This window comes from Poecilia formosa, unplaced genomic scaffold (assembly GCF_000485575.1).
Source record: "Poecilia formosa unplaced genomic scaffold, Poecilia_formosa-5.1.2 Scaffold122, whole genome shotgun sequence".
NCBI classification, from domain to species: domain Eukaryota; kingdom Metazoa; phylum Chordata; class Actinopteri; order Cyprinodontiformes; family Poeciliidae; genus Poecilia; species Poecilia formosa.
Window position 1 is genome coordinate 543,050 of NW_006800061.1, and position 10,521 is coordinate 553,570.

The following is a 10,521-nucleotide window of genomic DNA, read 5'->3' on the forward strand; positions in this document are numbered from 1 at the left end:
AATAAAATACATAAAAGTTTGTGGCTTTAACTTCACCAATATGAAAAATACACTGTAGAAAACCCTGAGTAATCAAGTTTCATTTATCAGGTTTAATGAGCCTGTTGTATCTAAATTCCTAAAACTCCCTAAAAATTATATTTACTGCTTGACAATAAGTTTAAAAAAGGCAAATACCATCATAAGTAATTGGTTTGAGTCTTTTGAGAGTTCTGAATATTTGCATCTTTGTACAGTTTTAAAGCACGGTGACGTCAGAGTTCACAAACACCATCATCTGGTCCAGATCCAAATCAAAGAACTTTCCATTTAATAAATGCAATGATTAATCTTTACCAGTCGGCTTGACTCACCATGCTGCACAGTCACGGTTAGAGTGCCTGCTGATGTTCTGCAGGCTTTATTAATTCGCTATGCCACTTTTAATCTCAAAGGCAGATTATTTTAATTCTCTAATCAACACCATCTCTCCATCAGTGGGGTAAAAATCCTCTCTAAGAGATGACATAGTGGTCATGGAAGTTGTTAATTATTCAGATTATGTTAAATTGCACACTTTTAAGATTTACTGCTGTAGTGCTGTTGTATGGTGGATGCACCGTTGACTCAAATCAGAACTAAATGCATGGCCACTTTGTTCCCTTTGCTTCATTATAACAGTGGTTATATTTCTGTCAGTGGAGCCAAAAGCAGCTTCACATGAAACCGAAACAGTTCCTGCTATGCTGGTGCTAAAAGCAGAACATTACCAGATATGGCTGCTGCCATGTTTAAATGAAATATGTCTTACACATTTAGCATTTTCAAGATGATAAAGATTTTACAGTGTAAATTATTAGGAGAGCTCACTAAGACAAACCGAAGGCCTCTATTTAGTCTCAGCCACGTTTTCATGTCTGTTCATGATCTCTTTCTTTATTTCTTTCTAAAATTCTATAGAAAATTAAAAAAAAAAAAACATATACTCTACTATCCTGAGAAGAAACTGGATGCAGCTGGGAACATTCACACACAAGCCTGAAGACGTGAACGAAGTGGACGAGGAGCGAGTTTGCCTCGGCTCAATGCACACCTGTGTGTCTTGCAGCTCTTCCGGTTCCCATCCAGTCTAGATAATCGGGATTAGATTTTCCTAGCTTGGAGGCCAACCGAATCTAGATTGGAATATTTTTAGTGAGAAACCTGTGAGGCATGAGCAGAGTGTGCCTTTGTGTCTTTTATGGTTTGAGTTAGTCTTCATGTGAATGCGTTGCTGCTGGGTGGCTTCAGATTGACAGAACAATCCAAACACAAAATGCTTGCCTGCTTGACTTTTGTTATGAAACCTCTAAAACAGCGCGCTGTCATGGCTTGTAAATAATCCAGGAGGAGTTGATGGAAAAAGTGTGGGATCTTAGTTTCTCTCAGGATATAAGAGCCGGGCGCTGACACCGTTGCAATGTAAGCATTTCAGCTGAAAATTCAAGCAATGCTTTTCATGAATCGTGTCTTTTATCCTGACAATAATAAGCCTGACATTATGACATTAGTTTTTTGGGGGTTGTACCATGAAACCCTGCTGTCTAAACTGAAGTCTTTATTTATATATTTACTGGTTGCCCACTTCCTTTTTGGTCACATGGTACAACCTGACATGCGGTCGCCGCTTGCACTATCACCATCAACACAATCATCGATATGCGCTTCTTAAATATCCTCCTGGTTTATGAAACACACGCTTTGACGCCGCGATTGAAAGGAACACATCACTACGTTCTAGTGAACGAGGAGAAGTGTAGTGCATAATGTGACAAAGTGTTGAAAGGTTCAAGGGTCTTATTTTTAAAACTGAATAACAAATATAAAACTTCCTCTAAGACTTCCCAACCAATCATATGTAAGTATATAAGTTGAAAACAATTTTATCCTAAATTTGTGCCTATAGCCTCTGGATTTCCATGTTGCTGCTCTTCAAACTGTTTTCTAAATACCTGCGACGACACGAGGCTCCGTTAAGCTTCAAAAACATCAGAGAAGCAATAGGTTTCTGCAAAAGGCAGCAACATTTCTGTAAACAAGCTGACGTGTCTGTTTTCCGCCTCATGTTATTACTCTAATGGAAGGAGAAGCATGCTTTTGCTCTCTTACTCCAAATTAAAACAGATGTGTCTGGAGTTGGATGTTTGCGAGACTTCAGCAGCCATGCATGTTTTTTATTCTGTGATGGTGCCTTTCTTTTTTTTATTTCCTTGTTGTTTCGCTTTCACGTCAGTTCAAAACTGAAAGGAGCCATTTTCGTACCATAAGGATAAGACTGATTTTATTACATTCGTGAAGGTGTAAGATGTGATATTTGTGTGTGACCGTCAAAGCAAATGATTAAGTGAAGTAGTTACTTAAGCTTTACCAAAGGCCTGCATGCGGACGTGGGTGTTTGTGTTGTACCACAGTCCAGTACCACTGCGGTTCTTTTATGGGTGTTCTCGGACTCTGTGATGGTAAGGGCCATTTGTTTGCTCTGTTGTTGAGTTTATTCCCATCACTTGGCTTTGCGCATTTGAAATGTGAGAACCATATGTTTATCTGTTGGACAGATCTAAGGACCAGCAGTCCGCTGATGAACTTTCAGAGCGGAAAAGGATGACAGCTGGTATTTTTCCATCAGTTGTAAGGTTTGCCTGCTTTCACTTTTCACATTTTGTTCATTAAAAGACGCAAAATTAATTGCATAGTGCACAACTGTCTCACTTCTTAAGTCTTGGATTAACGTATTAACCACAAAGCTGATGCCTGGTGTGGTTGGCTAGCCCCTACATTTATAAATCCACCTAAACAGAGCCTGTCTTGCAAGATGGCTTAGGCTAAAAGACCTCAAAAAGCAGCACAGCATGTCCCAATGTAAAGAAGTGCCCACAATAGGAGAAAATATGTAATCCTCCCAGGAATGGCTGGCCTACCAAAATTACTCCAAGAGCACATTAGTGTCTCACCAACAGAACATCTAGAGCACCGCCGGCTCTCATTTCCATCAGCTAAATGCTAACACTTTGTTACTTTTTTATAGGTTGGTTTGGATAGCTTTTTTCCAATAATCAAATAATCATTTAACAATGATTGTCTTTGTCCAAATTTTTAAAAACTTTGATAATCTAAAACATCCAAGTGTGACAAAAAAAACATGAAAGTAACTTGTAAATGGGCAAACAGTATCATCAAGGCACTGCATGCTCTCTGTCAATAAAACACACGCTGACATGATGAGAAAAAGCCAAGTCAGACTTAGAAAAACTAGTAAAAAATTGCATCATGGTGATATTAAAAGGACCAGGAGGGTCTGGTACTGACCTGCTTACAGCCATCTGCACTGACCACATGAAACTACACTCTGTATGTGAGCTGAATCAGTCTCATCACCATTTAATTGAAGAGTGTCCTGTAAAAAAAATAAAAACCAAAATGTCTAAAGACCTTGGCAGATTGTATGGAGATTCAAGGCTTCATTGAGGAATACATAATCATACATGAATAAATCATCCGCCTCTATATGATTTTCTACTCTTTTGTTGCCACCATTCTGACCGTCTGGTTCCATCTGAATGATGAACAGCTGAATGGATGCTTGGGAGAGATAATGTTAGGTGTCACTCTGGCTTAGTTTAGCTGCTTCTCTTCCTCATACGGAGCCAGGTCGCATCATGAAGCCATCGCATTTTAAAGCTGGATTTGTTCAGGTCTCCTCTATTGTTCTCTGTGACCTGATTTTACCTGTACGTGGCTTCATTTATTCATTCATTCATCCATTCATTTTATCCCATCCATCGTGGCAAAACAAAGTGAAAGTGTTTTGAATGTGCATGGTCAAGATTCAAGCCAAAGCACCACCAATAAACTTATGTGTCTCCTTCTTGCTTATCAAACCATTTTCTAGAAAAAAAAAATCACATTCAACCTTTTAGGCCAGAGGAAACAAAATAAGAAATCTTTTTTGAAAAACTACATTTCACACTGACGCTTATTTGTTTGCTTTCTCTCACACTCTATTTTATCTTTCTGTTAAATTATGATTATTATTTCCATTTTTTTTTTTGCGTGATCAAATCCACTGACTTAGTACAAAAAAAAAGGAAACAGTAATAATCAATATTACAATAAAAATAACAATGACATAAAATATAATGGTAATGATTTTAATCTATTTTTTCATGAACTCCCAGACTGGTTCCTAAACATCAGCTTAATGCGACTAACAGCTTTGCAGTAGTAGTAAACACTGAATTTCTTATTTCAGGAAACAAAACAATTCTTCCCTCTGGCCACAACGAACCTCTGAGTGGCTCTTGATTATTGCTGCAAACAGGAAGAGCTCATAGCTCAGTAGCAAAGAATGTGGACTAATAAATAGTTTTCATGAAGTCCATTTCAAGTGGTGAAGCTGAGTAAGACAAAAGTGGTTAAGAAAAGCTGCTGGTAAGAAAGGTTGCAAACGTTACTTATCTACTGGCTCAAATGGAAAGTTTCTTCGTATCTTTTTTATTCATTTCTTTTTTGAGATTTCTGCATTCCAAAGAACTGGCCGAAATTAGATTATTCTTTCTTTATGCCTTCCATATCAGTTTAGCTGTTCTGCTTTCATATTTACTTTGGTAAATGTTGTTAGATTAGCTTTGTTTCCTGTTACGTCTCTTTTTTTCACACTTAAGTCAGTATCTTCGACATAAATTCATCTCAGTATAGTAGAGCGCAGTGATCCTTTTTTATTTCAAATAGAAGCAGGTTGTTTGTTTTTCCTCTAATACATATAAACATATCATTTGAAATCTGCATATTGCATTTACAATGACATATTTATCTCATTAAAATGTGTTTTTTGATCTTGTAAAATGGCAAGAACTATCACACAGCACTGTATCATTTCCCTTAATTCATAATTATTATGAATTACTTCTTTAATACAGTGTATTAAAGAAAATCCTAATGAAATATGTGGTTTGTAGCTGTATATTTTTAAAATACACAAAAGGTTCAAAAGGTCTGATTATTTTTATAAGGTTTTGCAGTTTCCTTTTCTTTCTTTTTTTTTGTTGCGCTTTTGAAGCATTTTAATTTAAACAAAATTCAATGGTATGATTTATTTCAATCTCTTTTTATTGCCGGACATAACGATGATTCAGCACAGACTCATATGTTCTGTTGTGCACAAATTTTAAGAATGTTTCTATTTTTTATCTTTAAAAAAAGAAGCACAAAGATACACCTTTTCTTTCTGAATTTCATCTCAGCAGAATACATGCTGCAAATAAACTAACAGACGTCTAGCACTTGCATTTGTTCCAGTAACTTGTTCTTGGAAAAACTGCTTGACGTGTCTGTATCTTAAAGAATCTCATATCATGCATGCATTTTTTTTCTTTTTGCAAATCTCAGTGTGTTGCCTCATGCACAAAGCCTCACACTGTGAGATGTTGTTCATCAAACCTGAATCCAATCCTTCTGGTGGTTTTGCTGTTCATTTTATGACACATTTTATTGAATCAATTAATACCTTTCTGCCTGATTGAGACATGTGCACAAATTGGCATGGGTGAGTGCTGCAAAATGAGAAAAGGGGAAGAAAAAACTAAAAACAAAAAAAGAAACACAAGTGTAAAGTTGAGTACACAGAAGAGTTGACTAAAACAGAGAGAGCTGTGGTTTGTAAAATCAGTCTCGGATGAAACAGTCTAACTAGATGTTGCACGTGAACCACTAATGTAGGCCTGCTTCAGCAATTCTACATCAAGCTCCTCATTATCCGTCCACCTCTGCTCTTAATGTTTTGTTTATGCTTCTCCGTCCTCCTCTTTTCCCACCCTTCCTTTTTATCCAAATCAGGCTTTTCCATAATCCCCAGTTTCATTAATCAATTTCTCATATATCCCTTTTTTATTTACCCAATTTTCTTTTATCTATATTTCATTTAACATTTGTTTGAAAAATGTTTAATTTTTCCATTTTCCAATTCCCCTAATTCATTTAGTATTTCCTTATTTCTTGTTTATCACATTCTATTTTCCCTGCAAAACTCGGAAAAAGGGGGGAAAGAATAAATGCAAATGAGGAGAGACACGTCATCAGGCTACACCTTCCCCAATTGGTTGGTTAGCGTCACACCGTACTTTGCTTCAAGAAAGATGGCAACCTACTAACGGGTTATCAATAAGCTGAAGCTCATTAACTTCATTAGAAAATAGTGTTATTACTCCTGACTTTATTTTTCGTGTGGCCGCTCAGACAGAACGTGTTTCAGCTGGCGGCTCTCATGGGCTCAGAGCTTCACCGTCGGGGGGTTTTATAGTTTGGACGAAGCGGCCGCTGAAGTTGGCTTACGATTGAAGGTTCGGGACACCTTCGTAGCTACCAGCTGTGATCCAACTATAAGGAGCAGACTTTACTGTACATCGTAGTGAACTGCAATATCCAGAGGCAGCTCTATGGAGCATCGAGCTGAGAGAATGAGAGTGGCAAGCCTTGGAGATCTGCATCGGAGGCCATCTTTCAGACATGCTTGCTGCTGTCCGTCCAGGAGTCCTTGCCCAGACGTTGCACGGTAAGCTAACGCTGTTTGTTTTCCAACTACAGTCATATTTAATCAATAGGTGCTCAATGACGATAGTGGAAGGTTTTGAGTTGATCTCAGGAGTAGGTGTGACAAACTGAACACCGCCAGGATGTTGAGACTAGCATGTCCTCTGATCCAATACATCTTAAACAAGGTGTTGCGCCTTTTTGTGCATTTCGGTACCATTACAAAAGTAAAAAGGGACACAAAGACCCTGATGAGGAGAGCAGAAATTTAAATTGGCTAATCAGCCACCGCTGTGTTCATGAGAGGAGATGCTTGTTAACCGAGAAATAAATATGAACCCTGAAAACCTAATATCTTAACGGACTGAATCAGTTGTTTTTAACTAATCTCTGCTGGGTTTGTGGGGCGCAGGCGGTTGCCACAGCAACTGACAAAGAGACCAGAGTAAAAAGGTATTATTATTTCACCTATTTATTTATTTAATTTTGGCTGAAATGGCTCTCCATATTTCCAGACGTATTCACATCTCGTGACTTTTTCCTTTATTGTCAATTGAGAGCTGGACATATATATATATATATATATATATATATATATATATATATATATATATATATATATATATATATATATATATATATATATATATATATATATTTTTTTTTTAACTGGGATTTTGACAGAGCAACACAGAGTAGTGCATAACTGAAAGACGGAGATATAATTATTTTCTATTATTTATAAATAAAGATTAAGTGTCACTTATATGTGTATATTTAACATTATACACTACACTGTCGGCTTGTAAAGACTGGAGTTGGCCACTACTGGTTTAGATCAAAACATGTTAAAAGTGTTAATAATGACCTAGTCAAAGTCCAGACAAAAGCTCATTGATAATTTGTGTAAGGAGTTGGAATCTGAGTTTTGTCTGAGTTGCGTATAATTGGGAAGAAGGAACAATTTTAGTTTTCTCTACATCTGCACAGCTGATAGAGACACATTCCAACAGGCAAGCAGATGAAAAAAACAAACAAAAAAAAAAAAAAAAAAAAAAAAAACATAATTTTGCTGAATGTATTTACTCTTCCAATCATCAAAGAAAAAAAACCTCCTGGGTCCACCAGAAGTTTTTTCTTCCTCTTTTCATCTGTCAATTATAATTCCTCTACTGCCCACCACTGTCTGTCTGGAAGGGAAGGGAAAGGAAGCGATCTGCTCCTCGCCCCAAATAACCGCTCACTATAAAGGCATGAGACAGAGGAGCAGAGGAGTTGGACTCCACCCTAAACCTTTCATGATAGAGGCAAGTGCCAAATGACTGACCACGGCCCCCAAAATTACTGCCACATCACCTGCAGCTGTTTCTCTTGTCGGGCTTCCCTAAAACCAAGGGGGGTGGATTTCCTTCAAGATCTCACCACTAAGCTCCTCTTTGTTCCTGTCGAGCATCCAGGATGCAGACCAAGTCTCCTGTGAGCAGCACGACGTCCCGGTCAACAGCTCAAAGCGGATTCGATGCAGTCCAACTGCATGTTTGGTCGTTTTCTGGAAACTCAAGTCAGGGGGTAAACTTTTTCGCCTAATGCTGTAGATAACAGGTAACATGTGACACGCTGGGCAGCACAAAAGGAAACGAAAGCGTATACTTTGTCTATAGGACGAATGGAAGGAAATTTAGACAAGAGAAATAAATAAATATTTACACCCAAACGCACAGATGTTGGAAGTCTGGGCTCTCGGCGGTGACGGATGTGTGTGAGGCATTTGCTTCTACTTGTGCACCGCCTGTGGCCGTAAATCTCCGTGCAGAGTCGGAATATAGCTGAGCTTAAGGCTTAAGCATCCACTTTTGCACTCATTGCAGCCAATCAACTGAGTCATCTGCCACGCAGGGAGAAAATGTTTGAGCTCTTGCAGCATAATGTTGCTGACACAGGCCTCTGGAGCAAAACAGGCTGCAGGAAAGAAGCCATCTCTCACACATGACGCGATAAACTTTCCCATAGTTAATATAGCCTGATATCAGCATAACTTTAAACAGAGCAAGTGCCCTGTCCCACACTAAATCACCCGACATGATCCGAAACGTCGCATCATCTCTGTGTGCGTTTAATTATCGCTCTGTCTTCACTCAGCTTCCTACAGAATCACAATAAACTATATTGCGAGATGAAATGACCTGACTTGGCCCCTTAAGGAAAGAAAAAAAAAAGCTGTTTACCAAGCACAGCTGTACAAATACACGTGTTAACATCGCTGTGCATAATGACGTGTGGGGAACTGAGTGGAAAGGAAGCGTTCACTGAAATTAACTCCGTGGGAGAAGAGCGCCACCTGTAGCTTCTGGTAGTTTTTCCTTTCTGGTTTGGTGAAGATTGTTATGGATTTAAATATCCAGCAGGTGGCACTATTGTGCCTTCATACTGACAGAGTGTGTCGGAACTTACAGGGGGTTTCCCTGGAAACGGGAACACTGAGTTGAGAGTGGAAGTTAATTTGCGGTAGAAGTATTCTGTCTTTGTAATTCAGACAACTTTTTTTTATTCAGAGAATAAAATTATTTTCCTGTAAAGGCTACCATTTGGCTTCAGTTTAATTTCATTTCCAAAATTGTCATTAAAAGAAAGAGAACCGCAAACGTTACGGTTCTCAACTACCAACACTGTGACACATGAAGAGTCCACGCTGTCACACTCCTCGCCCACCATCTCACTGACCCACTAAACTATGTCAGGTGTTAATGCTGTCCAGTGAATTTCACATGCATCCTTTTTGTATGGTGAGTTTCGTTGACTAATTTAACCCAAGGTCAAAGGTTAAGAAGTATCTTCCCAAGAACGGGCGTTCAGATTATGATCACAGCCTGTAACATTATTGCTCCACTTGTGAGGTCAACATTTAGGTCTATTTGTGTCAACTCCTTGCAAACCAAGACATGCCCATCAATCAGCCTCAGAATATGATTCCTGGATTTCTGGGTGAAAAAGAAAAACACTGTTGGACTGAAGCCTTAATCTATTTAACTGATGTGGAACAAAACTTTCCTTAGAAAAGACTTGATTAGGCATCCTTGGGCCGTTACTTAGTTTATTATAACTTCTTCCTGCACCTGATGGTATTGCGACCCTACGCCAAATTTTGTGGGAGTTTCAGTCACAGAACAAAAGAGGAACTCTGTACTCTGACCAGGCAATGGCAAAGTGTGTGTGGCGTGGTGAGTCTACGTAAATAACAAAGACCACATTAATCTGCAAAGACTTCTGGGTAGACTAATTTTTTATTCAAAAAAAAAAAAAGAAAAGAAAAGAAAAGGCATGTCTGTTTTATCTCCCTCATTTTCAAATTTGGAATCAATGTACTCTTCCAACTTTTCCATATTTTGCTTTTTACAACCATGTGACAGTGCAGTCTATTATCATGAAGTGGAAGTTAATAGTTTTAAATAAAAGGCTTTTACTCAAATATGAAACGTGTTCAGGCCTCCTTCTCAACACTTTTTACAACCGGTTGTTGCTCCAATTACAGCTTCACTCATATTGAGACAAAATAGCCAACAGAAGATCATCTACGAATATCACTTTTCAATTCTTCCCTCAGACTTTGACTAGGCCATTTGAGCAGATGCTGGAAGATGAACCCTAACCCCAAGTTGCTTGCTGCCTCTAACAGATGTTCTTATGGGACTGAGCTCCATCCCTCTTCTGATCAACTTTGACAAGCTTTCTGTCAACATTGCTCAGAAAGGTATTCCCATAGCATGATGGTGCTGCCACCCTGTTTCTGATTAGTATTAAGGTGACTTCTGCAGGTAATTCCCAATAAAATACATTGGAATTTGTGTTTGTACAATGGCACAAATGGCTAGGAAGTGCATTTGCAAAAGTAGGAAATACTTTTGCCTGCAAAGTGTAGATTTGTAGGCATTCTTTATCTGTAAAGCTTACCATTTGGCATATTGAGGCTATCCATTCAAA